The sequence below is a fragment of the Cervus elaphus genome, chromosome 23, assembly GCF_910594005.1.
Source record: "Cervus elaphus chromosome 23, mCerEla1.1, whole genome shotgun sequence".
Lineage (NCBI taxonomy): Eukaryota > Metazoa > Chordata > Mammalia > Artiodactyla > Cervidae > Cervus > Cervus elaphus.
The window spans coordinates 764,357-784,020 of record NC_057837.1 but is presented as its reverse complement, the minus strand read 5'-3'; the positions used below and the strand labels follow the sequence as shown (position 1 = coordinate 784,020).

Below are 19,664 nucleotides of genomic sequence, written 5' to 3'. Positions count from 1 at the left end.
AGCATTGAATCTTAGCCATGGGACAACCAGGGTAGTCCTTACCCCCTGATTCAGACAACAATCACAAGTCCAGGTTGTCACCTTGGCTTCTGACCAACTGTCTGTAAATTGGGACCAGTTTCTATGACCTCCTCCTGAGGTCTGATAATTTTCTAGAGCAGCTCACAGAACCCAGGCAAAGTTTATTTACTATTGCTGATTTATTACAAAATGATACCTTAAAGATACAATTGAACAGCCAGATAAAGAGCTACATAGAGGGTGAGGTATGGAAGATGGGCATAGAGCTTCCATTCCCTCTCTTAGGTAGGGGCATAGAGCTTCCATTCCCTCCCTATCTCCTAGCACCTCCATATGTTCAACAACCCAGAAGCTCTCTGAGCTCTGTACTTTGGGGATTTTTATGAGACTTGATCATGTAGATATCATCAATTATTATCATAATTATTTATAATCATCAATTATTAATTCATTTTCTAGGCCCTCTCTTGTCTCTGGAGAAGGAGGGATAGGGCCCAAAAGTCCAAGCTTCTAATGATGACTTGGTCTTTTTGGTGACCAGCCCCTATCCAAGTCACCAAGAGTCACCACCTCATTAGAATGAAAGATGCTCTAATGGTAATAAACTCTTCTAGCATTTATCTGGGAATGACTTAATATCTCCTTCATATTTGAAGGACAGTTTTGCCAGTTATGAGACTTGTGGTTAGACAGTTTCTTTCAGCGTTTTGAATATATCAACCCACTGCCTTTTGGCATCCAAGGTTTCTAATGAGAAATCTGTTAAGAATCTTATCTGGGATCCCTTATATGTGATGATTTACTTTCTTACTGCTCTCAAGATTCTCTTTGTCTTTAGACAGTTTAATTATAATGTATCTCAGTATGGATTTCCTTGATTGCTTTTATCTTACTTGAAGTTCACTGAGCTCTTTGGAAGGCTATGTGCATGTCTTTCATCACATTTGAGATGTTTTCACCCATTATTTTTTCAAGCGGTCTCTCTGCTCCTTTCTCTCTTCTGGGATTCCTACAATGCATATGTTGATCTGCTTGATGTTGTCCCACAGGTCATTTAGGCCTTCATTTCAGTTTTCTTCAATATTTTTTTCTTCTTGTTACTTAACTTGACAATTTCAATTGTCCTATCTTCAAAGTGGCTGATTCTTCTGCCTACTCAAATCTGCTTTTGAATCCCTCTAGTCAGTTTTATTTTAACTATATTTTTAAGCTCCAAAATTTCTTTTTAGTTTATTTTTAGGTTTTCTGTCTCTTTATCAGAATTGCCATTTTGTTCATACATTAGTTTTATGACTTTGTTCACATCTTCTTTTAGCTCTTTGAGCATCTTTAAGACAGAAAGCTATTTTAAATTCTTGGTGTAGGAAGTTCACCATCTGGCCTTTCTTAGACATTTATTTATTTTTTTCCCCTTTGAATGGGTCATAACATTCCTGTCCTTTTATGACTCATGAGTTTTTTTTTTTGTTGTTGTTGTTGAAAGCAGGACATTTGAATCTTATGATGTAGGAACTCTGGAAATCAAATTCTTCTTCTTCCTCAGGGTTTCCTGATTTTGTTTACAGTTTATTTAAGTTGGTGTATGTTGTCTCTGTGACAGCATCAGCCCGAGAGGTAAGCTTAAGGTTTCCCAGATATTTTATGAGTCTGGATCTTTTCTTACATATGTATGGTGACTTTCTAAGTTTTCTATATATGTTGTTGCTTTTGAGTATGTGTGTGTGTGTGTGTGTCTGTGTGTGTGTACTCAGCTGCTTCAGTCGTGTCTGACTTTTTGCGACCCCAAGGGCTGTAGCAGACCAGGCTCCTCTGTCCATGGGATTCTCCAGGCAAGAATACTGGAGCGGGTTGCCATTTCCTCCTCTAGGGTATCTTCCCGACCCAGGGATTGAACCCTTGTCTCCTGTGTCTCCTGCATTCCAGGCAGATTCTTTACCCACTGAGCCACTTAAGAAGCTTCTGAGTATACTAGTTCTTAAATGTATGGTTCCCAAAAGGTGAAAAAGAGAAAAATGAAGGGAGAAAACAACAGATGCCAGGGACTTCCCTGGCAGCCCACTGGTTAAGACTGTGCCTCCACTGCAGGGGGCACAGTTTCCATCTCTGGTCTGGGAACTAAGATCCCAGAAGCCATGCAACATGGCCAGAGAGAGAGAGAGAGGTGGCAGTCCTTTGAAATACCCTGTAGGTTCTGTCATTTGGAGGGGGAGAGGTTTGTGACGATTGCAGTGGGAGTTGCAACAATGGCTTCCCACCGCTGTCTGCACATGATCAGAAGCAGCAATTAGTGATTAGAACACAGATTACCCATGATTTGGAACCCAAGGTTTTCCTTGCCCACTCTGACTCCCACAAGCTGAGGCAGGCTGCTCCAGAAATGTGTGCACAGCTTCCTGGTATGGGACCCGGATGTTTGGGGATAGCTACTAGCTACCTAAGAGCTCAAACTGACTGTAATTAACTTCAGTATACCTTTCCCAACTTCCCTTGAAGTCACAAGCATTTAATAGACTCCATTGTTCCCAAGTAATTACATCAGGCAAATTCTGCCATCAGGGACGTGAATTCCTGGTGCTTCCTAGTCAACTATCTTCCCTGGTGTCACTTCAGCTGTGTCCATTTGACACAGTCCTAATTATCTTGGGAAGTTCCCTTATTTTCTGGCACAATAAGAAGCACCAGGTTCACTTATTCATTCTTTGTTCCAGACTTGAAGTCAGGAAATTCTCCTAACTCTTCCTTTCAATAAGGAATGGAATTGAAGGCAAAAATCTGAGCATGAGGGATTTGTGCTTGTATAAAACATTTCCTATTTCAATATAGCATTATTTTTGTTTATGATTTTTATAATTTCACTTATGCTGAAAATCCAGATTCTCACAATATTGTGTTAAAACCTTTTTATTGTGATAAATAGCACTCAAACAGAAAAGTGAATGTAAGCGCACAGCTTAATGGATTATTACAGAATAAAGACCTTTGAAACATTGTTAGCACCAGGGAAGCCCCTATAGTTTCCCTTATCATTGTCTCCTCGCCTCCCTCCCCTCTATTATTACTCATAGCCTATTGTCTGGACATAACTTCTTTGAATTCCTCTGTCTGCCCTGTGGTGTTCCTGTAATTGGTAAAAGCTGCAATTACTGACTTTCTTGTTTTGTTTTCCTTTTTTTTTTTTATTTTTTAATTTGTGCTTGAATGTTGTTAATTTTTCCTTGATTTTCAACAGCACTTTTCTGGTGAATTTTCTTTCTCTTTTGAGAAGTTACACTCTTCCATTTCTGTTTTGGTGTTTTAGTATCTTTTGTGGATACTGTATTTTAATCATGTTTTGGTTTTCATTTTGAATGGATTGGTCTTTTCTGGAGAGATATTGGGGTTGTGTTCCCAGTTTCTCAGCTCAAGAGCTATGTCTATTGGAACTGTAATTGACATCTTTAAAAAATATGATTCTTGGATCCTGTCCTGTTTCAAGAAGCCCTACCACCAATCTCTTCTCTTTTCCCTTAATATCAGTCAGTCAAGGAATACTGCCCTTGACTTCCAAGACAATCCCTGACATTTTTAAACAGTGCTGTTAAAAGTCTTCCCCTTTTCTTTACTTCCTCCAGTGCTTGATCTCAGACTTAACCATTGCATTCCTACTCAAATGAGAGCCTCTCCCCCCCCCCCCCCAAATTAGTACCTCTAAAATTATTAAATTTATTTTTGGTTGTGGTGGGTCTTTGTTGCAGCACACAGTCTTTCTCTGGTTGTGGTGAGTGGGCTCCTCCTTGCAATGACTTCTCCTGCTGGAGCACGGGCTTTAGGAGAGGGGGCTCAGTAGTTGTGGTGCACAGGCTTACCTGCTCTGCAGCATATGGGATCTTCCTGGACCAGGGATCCAACCCGTGTCCCCTGCATTGGCAGGCGGATTCTTAACCACTGAACCACCAGGGAAGTCCTGAGAGCCTCTTCTGTAGGAAAATATTTGTGAATAGTTTCTAAGTTTTGCCAAAGCCAAGACCTTTCTGAATCCTCCATTCTTCTTACCTTTATGGTTTTCTGAACCTGTTCTGCTAGTTTGGGATGATCTTTCACCCTCACACTTAAACATAATCTGGAATTTGAGAGTTTTCTCAGAGTCTTAGCTGAAAGTACAGGTTGTGGACTATTTAACTTGCTCTTTGTACTTTTTATTGTCAGGCTAGTGTAATCTCCTCAGTTCTGTCTTGTCTCAACAGAAATTTGAAGCGACAGACATTAAAGCCCTCGGCATGTCACAGCTCTTGGACAGACAGTGTTAATAGCTCTTGGGTCTCGAGCAGACTGTGTTATAGCTCTTAAACAGATCAGTGTTACAGCTCCGTGTTACAGCTCAGTTTTATTTAGAAAATAGCAGGAAAATACATCCTTGAGGTGTGAGGGCATGCTGACCCAAAGATGTAAAGAGAAGAGAGAGCCCAGGCCATTTGGCTCCTCTTTTTGTATGTTTTTTTCCTCTCCCCTGGGCCTGCCCTATGTAAATTGGGCTAGCCACGAGTGCTGTTTGTTCTACCTGAGGTCCTCACTCCACTCCTCGGACCTTCCTTTGAACTTCTTTTGTTCTATTTTCATGGCCTTTTCCTTTCCTTGTCTTCTACGCACTGCCATTCTGGACTCCTGTTTCCTATTCTAACTACCTAACATTAGGAAATAAAACTAAAAGCATGCCGAGCAGGTAGAGTGGCACGAGTCACTTCTAGGCTCCCACCATGCTTCTATCAGCCAAACTGGCATTTTATTTATTTATTTGCCACACTGCATGGCATGTGGAATCTTAGTTTCCTGAAGAGAGATCGAACCCAAGCTCCGTGCAGTAGAAGCTAGGAGTCTTAACTACTGGATTGCCGGGAAGTCTCTCAGACTTGCATTTTTGAAAACCCAAACTGGAGAATGGCCTGAAGGTGGGGTGATTCAGGCAAGAGATAATGAAGGCTTGGATTAAGGTGGGGTCTGGAAATGGGGACATGAGGAAGTGTGGTTTAAGCTATGGTGAATCTCTCCTGACTTTCTTTCTCCAAGAATGCTGAGAAGTCAGTGTCCAACTTGACCATGTCTTCATCTCCTGGAAGCAGTGAAATGCACACCTCTTGGAACCATAGTCCATTAGGCATTCAACACATCCCTCAGTGCACAGAGCTGCAGAGGATACCCTTGGCTTCTGCTGAGGCACCCAGGCAGAATTCCAGTGAAATGGGGCCACAGTTCAGTATGGCCTGACCACCGTGTGAGCTACTGCCCCCAGCTGACTTTCACCCCTTCCCAGGTGATTTTCACTCAAGGAATGTCTTCTTGCAGCCAGGAATGATGATTTTCAAGGGACCACTGATGATGCCCTTAGGAGAACCCAATATTCCGGGGATGGCTTTGACCTTTGGTGGGAATCTAAGGATGCCACCAGCCTCACCTCCCAGTGGAATCCCAATGATGTCCTACATTAGAATGCGAACAATGTCTTATCCTGGCCTCTCAACAGTATCTTCTAACAGAGACCCTTTATCACCTAAAACGTTATTAAATCTGTCAGGTAGTTAGAATAGGAAACCGGAGTCCAAAATGGCAGTGGCTAAAAGAGAAGAAAGGGAAACGTCCTAAAAATAGAACAAAGGAAGGTCAAAGGAAAGTCCAAGGACTGGAGTGAGGACCTAGGTAGAACAAACAGCACTCGTGGCTAGCCCAGTTTGCATAGGGCAGGCCCAGGGGGAGGAGAAAACATTAAAAAAAGGAGCCAAAGGGGCAGGGCTCTCTCTTCTCTTCATGTCTTTGGGTCCCTCACGCCTCAAGGATTGATTTTCCTGCTACTTTCTAAATAAAACTGAGCTGTAACATGGAGCTGTAACACTGATCTGTCTAAGAGCTATAACACAGTCTGTTCGAGACCCGAGAGCTATAACACGGTCTGTCCAAGAGCTGTGACACACTGAGGGCTTTAATGTCCGTCGCTTCAAATTTTTATTGAGATGAGACAGAACTGAGGAGATTACACTCACCTAACAAATCCAACTGTGCCTTCCCCTGAGGCCCAAGAAATGGTCCCTTCTATGGCTCAGATGTTGCTTCCTAGAGAGTCCCACAACTTTGGGATGCCCCCTGGTGGATCTCTATTATTGCTGGTTTTGGAATCCCAGGGCTCCTTTGTGAACCAGCCAGTTTCCCAGGAAGACCCCTTCCTACTTAAGCAGCCCATACCTGCTCCACAAAGAGCAGAGCAGCAATACTCTGGGGCCCAGGAAAAGGCTCCCAGGAGGAGATCCCCAGTTTCAAGGCTTTACCGCTGCAACTATGAGAACTGTGAGCAAGCTTACCCTAAGCACTCCCACCTCATGAGTCACCAATGAAAACACACAGGTAAATGAGGTCTTAGACATGTGGGGTGGGTGGAGAAATCTCTGGGTTTTAGATTTCTGGGGGACCCCTGGTTTGTAATGGTTTGGAATTAGCCTGTCATCCTTAAAGGTTGGGATCAAACTCTGTTGGCCCCACTGACCTCCTTTCCCACAGTCTGGTATGCCTGTGCTGAGATGATGGAGACTGCTAGTTATGCCGTCTCCTCACTGCTTTCCTGCACGTTTCCTTCTGATTCGTCAACATTGACGGCTCTGCTTTATCAAGTCAGACCCCTTTCTTCCTACCTGCCAGCCTGTTCCTCTAAATTCCTTCTCTCCCTTGTCATTCCCCAGATGAACGGCCCTATAAATGCACATGGGAAGCCTGTACATGGTCCTTCTTCTGTTCTGATGAACTTGGAAGACATACACCCTCGGATACAAACATCGACCACAAAAATATGACCAGTGCTGCTGACAGTTCATGAGATCTGACCATCTCAGGCAAAGGACTCATATGCGGATGCCAAGATCTCCAGACCCACCAGCTGACAATGGGTGTATGGCTGGTCCTCCTCCTACTCCTGGCCTTTAGGTCAATCTGCTCTTCCCCTCATTTTGGCTTCTCCACCCAGATCCTGCCTGCCTCTGACCAGCTAGTCTCTTTGGTGGGTGTAGGCTTTGATGAAGACACTAAGATTATGAGGCAATGGTGAAGCCCATATGCGCGCTGGACCCAGTCAGAGCTCCTCAGAAACTATTGGATGTCCTCACATTTCTGGGGCCACCTACTTGTGCCAAGTTCATCCGCATGGGAAGATGGAGCAAAGTAAAGAATGGGAGCTTTATTCAAAAGCTCTTTATCTTATGTCACTCCCAGCTTGAAACCCTTTAGCGACTCTACTTTGCCTATTACACAAAATCCAAGTTCCTTATCTTGGTCTTTGACAGCTTCCAGAGCCAGTTCAGTTCAGTTCAGTCACTCAGTCATGTCTGACTCTTTGCGACCCCATGAATCAAGCAGCATGCCAGGCCTCCCTGTCCATCACCAACTCCCGGAGCTTACTCAAACCCATGTCCATTGAGTCGGTGACGCCATCCAGCCATTTCATCCTCTGTTGTCCCCTTCTCCTCCTGCCCCCAATCCCTCCCAGCATCAGGGTCTTTTCCAATGAGTCAACTCTTCGCATGAGGTGGCTAAAGTATTTGAATTTCAGCTTCAGCATCAGTCCTTCCAATCAACACCTAGGGCTGATATCCTTTAGGATGAATTGGTTGGATCTCCTTGCAGCCCAGGGGACTCTCAAGAGTCTTCTCCAATACCACAGTTCAAAAGCATCAATTTTTCGGTGCTCAGCTTTCTTCACAGTCCAACTCTCACATCCATGCATGACCACTGGAAAAACCATAGCCTTGACTAGATGGACCTTTGTTGGCAAAGTAATGTCTCTGCTTTTTAATATGCTGTCTAGGTTGGTCATAACTTTCCTTCCAAGGAGTGTCTTTTAATTTCATGGATTCAATCACCATCTGCAGTGATTTTGGAGCCCAGAAAAATAAAGTCTGACACTGTTTCCACTGTTTCCCCATCTATTTCTCATGAAGTGATGGTACCAGATGCCATGATCTTAGTTTTCTGAATGTTGAGCTTTAAGCCAACTTTTTCACTCTCCTCTTTCACTTTCATCAAGAGGCTCTTTAGTTCCTCTTCATTTTCTGCCATAAGGGTGGTGTCATCTGCATATCTGAGGTTATTGATATTTCTCCCAGCAATCTTGATTCCAGCTTGTTCTTCTTCCAGCCCAGTGTTTCTCATGATATACTCTGTATATAAGTTAGATAAGCAGGGTGACAATATACAGCCTTGACATACTCCTTTTCCTATTTGGAACGAGTCTGTTGTTCCATGTCCAGTTCTAACTGTTGCTTCCTGACCTGCATACAGGTTTCTCAAGAGGCAGGTCAGGTGGTCTGGTATTTATTCCCATCTCTTTCAGACTTCCAGAGCCAGATTATGTTCAAATCCTGAATTTACCACTTACTAGCCATGTGAACTTGGGAAAGGTTTTTGACTATTATGCCAAGTTTCCTCTTCTGATAAATGAGGAAAACAGTATCAGACTGTTTTGAACACGTCTTATGTACAATATCAGATACACTCTGGCACTCACTACCCATATATCCAGTTTGTCTCCTCCCATAATTTCCAAACTTGGATGAAATGCTCTCCACAGGACATGGGATCTGACATCTGAAGCAGCCACTAGCAACCCAAGAGTGTGGGAGAGTAAATGCTCCAGGTGTAGTGTTTGATGATTGGGAGCTGGGGAAAATCCAAGCAGATAAATAACCTCTTCTTCACTCCCTTCCCTGAACTGGTGCAAGATTTCTCCCAGCAGGGAGACCATTTCTCCCAGTGGGGAGACCTCCCAGGCAGCCAGTGTACACAGCTTCTGTGCCTCTTCCAGGCTTGTCATGAAGCAGACTCAGTGTGCTGTCACCTTGCATTACCTCCCATTATTCCTTACCTTGGTTCCCTTTTCTCATCCTCAATGCCCTGGGTTTTTGTCACCCAAATAAAACATTGATACTTAGTTCATGTTCCAGGCTCTGTTTTCTAGGTGACTTGCAGGTGGAGGACATTAGACTGGGACAGAGAAGGATGAACCCCACTGTAAGTTCCCCTCTGCCCACCACCAAGCCCAGGTACCTGGACTCCTAAATATCAGCTATCACAGGGCCTGTCCTGCCCTGCCCCTCCCCTGGGGTTAAGGACATAATGACTCCCCTGGCAACTCAACCACAATTAGTTCAGAGCCTCATTTCTGGACCTCAGCTGGCTGTTTTACTGACCACCAAACTAACAGGAACTGGCCTAAGTCCTCAAGTAGCAGAGCTGGAATCCCAACCAGTAGCTGTCCACTTCAGAGGTGGATCTCTTACCTTAAAGGTGATATCTTCTACAGGTGTCTCCTGAGCCCAGCACTGCCAGGAGATGGCCACAGTGAAATGAGTCAAGTCTGGTTCCTGTGGCCCAGGGACCATCTTGGTCTAGGGGCTGAGAGGTCCACCTTGGTGCAGTGGCCATGGAGAGGAGGAATACCTGAGGAGGGAAGGTCAAAGACTTTCTGGAGGAGGTAACCCTCGAGCTCAGTAAGTGAGGGTATGTAACATCTAGTAACCCCTTAGTGTTGAAATAAGCCCATCAGATGAAAGAAGAGAATTCCAAGCAGAAGAAAGCTGGATCTGGTAATCTTCTCTGAGGAAAGTCAACCTGCAAGCTTCCTTTCATTCAGCTTCTTGAAAGAACCCACAATACAGACAACACCACAGTTGTAAGGACAACTCATAGTAAGGGGCACAGAGAAAATGAAAGCATGAGTCAGGGAAGAAAGACTTCTCAAAGAGGTGCCTGAATCAGACCTAAAGGATTTATGGGGGCTAGTTGGGCCTCCCATTTCCTGGATGTCAACCTTTGGTCATGCCCTGTGCTGGACAGTAAGGACCCAGAGAATGACAGTGCCTTGTGGAGGCCAGAAAGATCATGGGTGAAAGTTCTGAAAGTGCTCCACGCTGCCGAGGAGAAGAGTCAAGGACTCAGACTTCTTCTGAGCATCTGGGGGTGTTCTCATGGCCTTGGTTGTGTCTGCCTCTCCCCCTTCCACCCTGACCCTGTCCTGCAGGACACCTTGGTCTGTTTCCTAAGTGACCGCCTCATACCTGGGCCTGGCATCCTGGTAGCTTCCATCTCAAATGTGAGCCAGGGTAGTGGATCTGATTTTTAAAAATGGGGGCAGAGGGCAATCTTTTGTGACCAATTTCTGGCCCCAGGGACTGGAGTCTTAGGTGTCCGAAGTCCCTTTGGTTTCCACCTGAGCACTGGGTCCTTTCCATGGAGTGGGGCATCCCAGACTCCGTGGGCCAGGGCTGGTCTTTATTGGCAGCCCTGTTGGTAGGTTGTTTGTTGGGATACAAGAGAGATCTGTTGGTGACCCATCACTTTCACTGAGGAATGGGAGCAGGTAGGAATCAGAGTGGGCAAGAGTGTGCCATGTATGCTGCAACGGTGGGAAAGACAGGCCTCCACCCCTTGGAGGTCACAGTCTCATAGAGGAGGGATGTAGGAAATGTACAGCATGCTGTGAGGACAAGTATCTGAAGGTGACTATACTAGGCCAAAGGAGTTAGCAAGGCATTCCATAGGAAGTGTAATTTGATCTCAGAGTTAAGGATTAAGGAGGAGTTAGGAAGATAAAGGAGGTAAGAGGATGATTGGAGAAGAAATAAATCTATCCTTTATATTCAGTGATTATTCTATGGCAGGCATGGCTAAGCATCTCCTAATGTTACCTTGGTATCCTGCCACAAGGCAGAATAATGGATGGATAAGACACTGTGGACTCTCAAGTAAGTCTAGGTTTTAATCCTGCCTTTGCCATACCCTCTGTGTGTGTGTGTGTGTGTGTGTGTGTGTGTGTTAGTCACTCAGCCGTGTCCATCCTTTTGCGACCCCATAGACTGTAGCCTGCCAGGCTCCTCTGTCCATGGAATTTTCGAGGCAAGAATACTGGAGTGGGTTGCAGGTCCCTTCTCTAGGGGATCTTCCCAACCCAGGGATCAAACATGGGTCTCCCACATTGCAGGCAGATTCTTTACCATCTGAGCCACCAGGGAAGCCCTTAGGCAAATTAGTTATCTCTGCTTCAAATAGCAGTGAGGCCAGATTAATAGATTCAAGCTCAAGAGAGACAGAGCTAATCACATTCAAAAATGGTTTGACTTACACCCAGGTTTCTGGCTTGTGTTGTAAGTAACACAGAAAGAGAACTGGATGAAAATCATTTATTTATTTTTATTGTGATGTTTAATATACGCAAAAAATCTTATATATATATATACAATTTAATAATTAAAAAAATTTGCTTTTATGACACTTGAGAAAAAGAACACACACTAATACATTTGAAGACTTTTGAGTTCCCCTCTCTGTACACTCCTCATCCTATCCTGAATTTTGGTTGATCTTGTCTTTGCTTTTCTTTGTTGTTACTATATATGTATTCTTAAACAATATAATGATTGGTTTTATATAGTTTTGAATTTTGTGTTTATTCTATTTGGGGTTCATTAAGCTTCTTTAAAGTTTTATTGTCTTAATAAAATTTTGAAAAAATTAGGCCATCGTTTTGTCAATATTTTGTCTCCACTCCTCTCCTTCTGACACACAGACACACAGTCTGACACACAGTCCAGCTAAAGTTGGACATTTTAGTCATGTCTGACTCTTTGTGACCCTCTGGACTGTAGTCCACCAGACTCCTCTTTCCATGGGATTCTCCAGGCAAGAATACTGGAGAGGGTTGCCTTGCCCTTCTCCAGGTGATCTTCCCAACCCAAGGATTGAACCAGCGTCTCTAGCATCTCCTGTATTGACAAGCAGGTTCTTTATCACTAGTGCCACCTGGGAAGCATTGTCCCAAAGATCAGTAATATTCAAATTTTTTTCAGTCTTTGAATGGCTGACAGTTTTTTTTCTGGATGTCAGAAAGTTGTGAATTTACATTATTGATTGTTGGATTGTTTTATTCCTTTAAGTGTGGTGTTAGCTTTTATTTCTGGCATGAATTTTTCTTGGAATTAGTTGGATCTCTTTGAGGCTTACTATTTTTCTCCCTTTGTTGTTGTTCAGTCACTCCGTTGTGTCTGACTCTTGACGACCCTATGGACTGCACCACACCAGGCTTCCCTGCCCTTCACTATCTCCTGGAGTTGGCTCAAATTCATGTTCACTGGGTCGGTGATGCCATACAACCATTTCATCCTTCATCACCCTCTTCTCCTGCTGTCAGTCTTTCCCAGCTTCAGGGTCTTTTCCAGTGAGTCAGTTCTTCGTATCAGATGGCCAAAGCATTGGAGCTTAAGCTTCAGCGTCAGTCTTTCCAATGAATATTCAGTGTTGATTTCCTTTAGGACTGACTGGTTTGATCTCCTTGCAGCCCAAGGGATTCTCAAGAGTATTTCTCCAGTACCACAGTTCGAAAGCATCAATTCTTTGTAACGCAGCCATCTTTGTTTGTCTTTAACTTTTCTTCCAAGGAGCAAGCGTTTTTCAATTTTGTGGCTGCAGTCACCATCTGCAGTGATTTTTGGAGCCCAAGAAAATAAAATCTGCCACTTGAACTTTCAAACAATGAATGACAACTAGATTTCTTTTTATATATTTATGAGCTATTATTCTTTGGTGTGAGTTATCTGTCCATGATTTTGTCCATTTTTTCCCTCTCGGTTTTGGTGTATTTTCCCCTCACTTTTAGAGGTTGAGTTGTCTTTTGATTCTATCTATCAGTGTTTATATACTTATGGCCATGTAAAAGATTTTTATTTTCATGCACTCAATTTTCCTCACCTACTTTTATCGAATCTGGATTTGAGTCATAGTTAGAACCCTTTGTCTAAATTCTGGTTAGAGAGGAATTCACCTATTTTTTTCCCTAGTAATTGTATCTTGAATATTTTACTTTAGATTCTTGATCCATCTGAGATTAGATTTACTCATGGAATCAGCTATAGATCTAATATCAACTTTTGCTGGTAGGTTAAGCAGCTATCCCAGAACAATTTCTCTTCTTATTTACTTATTTATTTTGGCCATTCTGCACAGCATGTGGGATCTTAGTTCCCCAACCAGGAATTGAACCCATGCCTCCTGCATTGGAAGTCCAGAATCTTAACCAATGGACTGGCAGGGAAGTCCCTCTTTAAAAAAAAAAAAAAACAAACAAAAATCTGATTGATTGATTTTTGGCTACTCTGGGTCTTTGTTGCTTCGCAGGCTTTCTCTAGTTCTGTCAAGCAGGGGTTACCTTCTAGTTGCAGCATGGGCTTCTCACTGCAGTGACTTCTCTTGTTGCAGAGCACAGGCTCAGAACTTGTGACACACAAGCTTAGTTACCCCACAGCGTGTGGAATCTTCTCGGACCCAGGATTGCACGTGTGTCCCCTACACTGGCAGGCAGATTCTTAACCACTCGGTCACCAGAGCACCCTCAGTCCCTCTGCTAACTCTCAGGGTTGTCTCCTGTGATTCCCCCAACACCACAGCCCTCCCGCTTTGGACACTGTGTATTCTGTGCCTCAGGCTCACACTAGCACCTCCCTTCCCTCCATTCCCAGAACTTCTTGAAGTTCATTTTTCTTCCAGTGATTTGTTTTCATACTTATTTCCCCAATATCCTTGTGTCTATTTATAGACTTTCTATTTTATCCCATTGATCCATCTCCTCATCCACTGGCTCCACATTACTATTTGTTGCCCTTGCAGCCAGAGCAGAGCCTGGTGACCCCCCTCCCGCAGCCCTGTCAGTGCAGACACTGCACACTGCGGGCCTCCCTCCCACACCACCACCCTCAGGCCCTCTGCTAACTCCCAGGGTTGTCTCCTCTGAATCCCCCAACACCACAGCCCTCCCACCATGGACACTGTGTATTCTGTGCCTCAGGCCCACACTAGTACCTCCATTCCCTCTCAGGCACCCAGCCTCTGTCGACAGCTCACCTGCATCCTGGAGGGTTCCTTGCTGCTTGATCAGTGACTGTGGACCAGCTCTGCTTCCGCAATGACTACAAATCTGCAAATTTGTCTGCTATCCACCATCTGCAACTATATTCTTCAATAAGATCTGAACCCCAACCTCAGAGAAAGGGCTCATCTTCCAAGCTTATCCTTACTCCTAAGCTTGTCCCGAGCAACAGTTAGAACTGGACATGGAAAAACAGACTGGTTCCAAATAGGAAGAGGAGTATGTCAAGGCTGTATATTAACTTATATGCAGAGTATATAATGAGAAACACTGGGCTTGGTGAAGCACAAGCTGGAATCAAGATTGCCGGGAGAAATATCAATAACCTCAGATATACAGATGACACCACCCTTATTGCAGATAGTGAAGAAGAACTAAAGAGCCTCTTGATGAAAGTGAAAGAGGTGAGTGAAAAAGTTGGCTTAAAGCTCAACATTCAGAAAACTAAGATCATGGCATCTGGTCCCATCACTTCATGGCAAATAGTTGGGAAAATAATGGAAACAGTGTCAGACTTTATTTTTCTGGGCTCCAAAATCACTGCAGATGGTGACTGCAGCCATGAAATTAAAAGACACTTGCTCTTTGGAAGAAAAGTTATGACCAACCTAGATAGCATATTAAAAAGCAGAGACATTACTTTGCCAACAAAGGTCCATCTAGTCAAAGCTATGGTTTTTCCAGTGGTCATGTATGGATGTGAGAGTTGGACTATAAAGAAAGCTGAGCACTAAAGAATTGATGCTTTTGAACTGTGGTGTTGGAGAAGACTCTTGAGAGTCCCTTGGACTGCAAGGAGATCCAACCAGTCCATCCTAAAGGAAATCAGTTCTGAATATTCATTGGAAGGACCGATGTTGAAACTGAAACTCTAATACTTTGGCCACCTGAAATGGATTAAAGATCTAAATATAAGACCAGAAACTATACAACTCCTAGAGGAAAACATAGGCAAAATACTCTCTGACATAAATCAAAGCAGGATCCTCTAAGACCCACCTCCCACAGAGTAACGGAAATAAAAGCAAAAATAAACAAATGGGACCTAATTAAAATTAAAGGCTGCACAACAAAAGAAACTATAAGCAAGGTGAAAAGACAGCTTTCAGAATGGGAGAAAATAATAGCAAATGAAGCAAAAGACAAAGAATGAATCTCAAAAATAAACAAGCAGCTCCTGCAGCTCAATTCCAGAAAAATAAACAACCCAGTCAAAAACTGGGCCAAAGAACTAAACAGACATTACTCCAAAGAAGACATATAGATGGCTAACAAACACATGAAAAGATGGTCAACATCACTCATTATCAGAGAAATGCAAATCAAAACCACCATGAGGTACCATCTCACATCGGAGAGAATGACGGCTATCAAAAAGTCTACAAACAATAAATTCTGGAGACGGTGCCGAGAAAAAGTTACTCTCTTACACTGTTGGTGAGAATGCAAACTAGTAAAGCCACTATGGAGAGCAGTGTGGAGATTCCTTTAAAAACTGGAAATAGAACTGCCATACGACACAGCAATCCCACTGCTGGGCATACACACCGAGAAAACCAGAATTGAAAGAACATGTGTACCCAAATGTTCATCACAGCACTGTTTACAATAGCCAGGACATGGAAGCAACGTAGATGTCCATTGGCAGATGAATGGATAAGAAAGCTGTGGTACACATACACAATGGAATATTATTCAGCTATTAAAAAGAATGTATTTTAATCAGTTCTAATGAGGTGGATGAAACTGGAGCCTATTATACAGAGTGAAGTAAGTCAGAAAGAAAAACACCAATATAGTATATTAAGGCATATATATGGAATTTAGAAAGATGGTAACGATGACCCCATATATGAGACAGCAAAAGAGACACAGATGTAAAGAACAGACTGTTGGACTCTGAGTGAGAAGGCAAGGGTGGGATGATTTGAGAGAATAGCATTGAAACATGTATATTACCATATGTGAAATAGATCGCCAGTCCAGGTTCAATGTATGAGAGAGGGTGCCTAGGGCTGGTGCACTGGGAAGACCCTGAGGGATGGGATGGGGAGGGAAGAGGAGGGGAGGTCAGGATGGGGACACATGTACACCCATGGCTGATTCGTGTGAACGTATGTCAAAAACCACCGCAATATTGTAAAGCAATTAGACTTCAATTACAATAAATAATTTTTTTTAAAAAAGAAAAAGAAATGGAAGCACTGATCCAATCTATTACCAAAGCCAAATGAGGAAGTAGACAAAAGCTTATGTAATAGAAAAAAGGCATTTTTATCTGTGGATATTAGCTCCTGTGCTAAGCTTAAGCTAATCTCTCAACCCACTTGGAAAATGGAAGCAACAGATGTATTAAAATAAGAATAAATATTCTCCAATAATAAAATCCTCACATGGGGGTTTCTCGGCTTAAAAACTTGATTCCTTGACTGAGATACTCACCAGCGCTTGGCTTTGGGGAAAGAGAACATGTTACATTAGAGGAAGATTTTCTTAAAGTCTCTAGATTGTGAGTTTAGCAAGATCTTCAACTCTCTGAGTGCATGACATCTTTGTTTTCTCCTTCTGAAAGAAAGTATGAGTTGGCTGAGAGATGGAGAGTGGAGATTTTAGGAAAATTATGGAACCCCAAAATTACTTTTTGAAAAAAAAAGTTTTATTTTGAAATCATTTCAAACTTACAGAAAAGTTGCAGGAATAGTATACAGGACTCCCATATGTCCAACCAGATTCCCCAAGTTTTAGTATTTTGCCACATCTACCTTATCATCCTTATTGTAACTCTCTCTGTGTCTCTGTATATATGTAGACATATTTGTTTTTTTCCTGAACCATTTAAAAGTTAGGTTGCACACAATGCTCCATTAATACATCAGTATTATCCTTTAATACTATAGCGTCAATTTGCTCCACAGTGAAACCAATCAACAAATCAGAAAATTAACATTAGTGCAATTTGACTATGTAATTTATATGCCCCACTCACATCACTATTATTCTGATATTTTCTGTAGGTCCAGGATCCAATCCAGAATCATGCATTTAGTTGTTATGTCTCTTTATTCTCTTTCAATATGCAACAGCTCTTTGGTCTTTCTTTGCTTTTAATCATCTTGACATTTTTTAAAGAGTGCAGACTCGCACTCTAGAGCCCCTTCTCTGCAACAAGAGAAGCCACCCCAATGAGAAGCCTGAGCATAGCAATGGAGAGTAGACCCTGCTCACCACAACTAGAGAAAGCCCATGAGCAGCAATGAAGACCCAGCACAGCCAACATAAATAATTAAAAAAAAAGAAAATTGAAATAATGGGAGAAGACAAAAAAATTACAAAGGAAAGAATAGGACAGACTTTTACCAAAGATTTTGAGTGGAAAAGTTTACATTTCTACAGTCAGAGAGTTCTGGAAAAAGTAAGTACCCATACTGACCTCAGTCAGAAGTAATTCATTGGGGGCCACCTCTTTAGTGGGCTCAGAATCAAGACACACCCCCCAAATCTGCCCTCCTCTTATGAGAGCCGAGGCATTAGAAGGTCATTTCTACATGGGGCAGAAATCCTACATCACTCAGGTCTTCCTGTTTTCCATATACTAGGTGACACCCAAGTCAAGGGCTTGTCACCATGTTCAGCTCAGGCAAGTTTTGGCTTATTTCTCTCTCTTCAAAAATATCTAATGTTGTGGGGATTACTAATCAAAGTGTGACTTCTTCCAACTCTCTCCCTGCAAATGTTACCTTAGGGCTATTCAGCATTTTTTATTAAATCCTTCGTTTCCTGTCAACCTGATGTAGACCGGATGGGGAGGGTTTCTGGATGACACCACATTCCCCCAGGAAAGGAGGGGAGGGAAGCAGGTGGACTTATAAGACTCCCAGGCACTTCTAGCCCTCTGTATGGTAGGGTAAAGGTAGGGCAATGCATGCTTTGCCACAAGTGTAAGATTTTAGCACCAAAGCATGCAGAAGCTTGGGGGAAGGCACACAGAGCAGATAAAGGGAAAACAAGACTGTCTGGGGAGGGCCCTGCAGTGACCACTTCTTGTACATAAATCTCTTCTCCAAGTACCTGCTAGGAGCTGAATTGTGTTCCCTTTAAATCCAAGAAGACGGTGTATTAACGTACTAACTCCCAGTTATTTCAGAATGTGACTGTATTTGGAGATAAGATCTTTAAAGAAGTAAGCTAAAATGGAGGTGGTTAGAGTGTGTCCTAATCTTGGTATTAGTCACCAATATGACTGGTATGTTTATTATTTATTTATTTATTTCACTGGCTGTGTTGCAGCATGTGAGATCTTTCTAGTGGCTGCGATGTGGGATCTAGTTCTCGGAGCCAGGGATCAAACCCAGGCTCCCTGCATTGGGAGCATAGAGTCATAGCCACTGGACCACAGGAAAGTCCTTGCTATCTTTATAAGAAGAGGAAATTTGGACACAGACATGCACAGAGGAAAGATGCAGGGAGAAGACATCCATCTATAGGACAAGGAGAGAGGTCTCAGAAGAAACTAACCCTGCCAACACCTTGATCTTGGACTTCTAGCCTCCAAAACTGTGAGAAAATGAATTTCTGTCTTGTAAGTCATTCAGTCTGTAATATTTTGTTATGGCAGCCCAGGCAAACTAGTATAGAATCTACTGCATGTGGAAGCGGGTCTCCTTTCTGTAATTATATCACTTTTAAAGGAAAGTATTTTTCAAACAAGAGCCTTTCTGTACCTGGATACCTCTATGAAGGTCACAAAGTTAGTCAAAATATGTTTTTTAATCAAAGATGTCCACTGTTAATGAAGCAATGCTGCCTTCATTTCCAGTCATAATGCTGCTAAATATTTCACAGTCACAACCTTGGGTTCTACCTTTTTCTCTGTTCCAGTGTACTAGGAAAACATTCCAGAGACTATCCGTTTTTTCCTAAATGCTTTGAAAGGGTTTAAATATTATGTTTCCTGGTTGTTTAATCTCATCTGACACAGTGATGACCTATTGCTCTTCTGTTCTTCAGTAGATGCCTGCAAACAGAGCAACTGTCTTTCCTGTGTAGCCTAAGAGAGCCGCAATGCTTTTGTGAAAATTATTACAAAATTTTAGGGGACTCTGGCTCCACTACCTAGAACATAATAAATCTTCAAGGGAATAGCATCTTTCCAACAACTGAGAAAAAACTATTTTCAAGGACTCCAGACATATTGCAGTTTCACAGATGTACTCTTCATTGGACATGACTGGAAATTTTCTCTTTTCTTTCATGCATAAGAATAAGATAGACCTATGGCTAATGGGATTCCATATTCAAAATGTGTTGGGTTTCTTTGTGCATTTAAATGAACATGATTCATATGTATGAGTTAGAATAACAGCATAAGGCATTGAACAACCTTGGGGCAGTAGTGCTGCCAGAGACATGGTGAGCAGGGGAATCAAATCCAAATCAGAATAAGTCTCTATTTCCAGGGGGGTTAAATCACTACTATGTTTGATTTGTAGTGCCTGACTACCTTCAGGTGCCTGACTGTCCCCAAGGGCAGGGGGCTAAGGATTTTGTGACTTGCTGATAAACCAGGCCTCAGTAATGGCAATACGGGCTTCCCTGGTGGCTCAGGCAGGAAAGAATCTGTCTGCAATGTGGAAGATCTGGGTTCGATCCCTGGGTTGGGAAGAACCACTGGAGAAGGGAATGGCTACCCACTCCAGTATTCTTGCCAGGAGAATTC

The 19,664-nt window shown here is 42.8% G+C and overlaps 2 pseudogenes; both read left to right on the top strand.

Annotated features, from left to right (window-relative positions):
• Positions 1 to 5,058: 5,058 nt before the first annotated feature.
• Positions 5,059 to 7,400, top strand: LOC122681764 (annotated as a pseudogene).
• LOC122681763 overlaps positions 7,078 to 19,664 on the top strand; it is a 41,858-nt pseudogene continuing 29,271 nt past the window's right edge.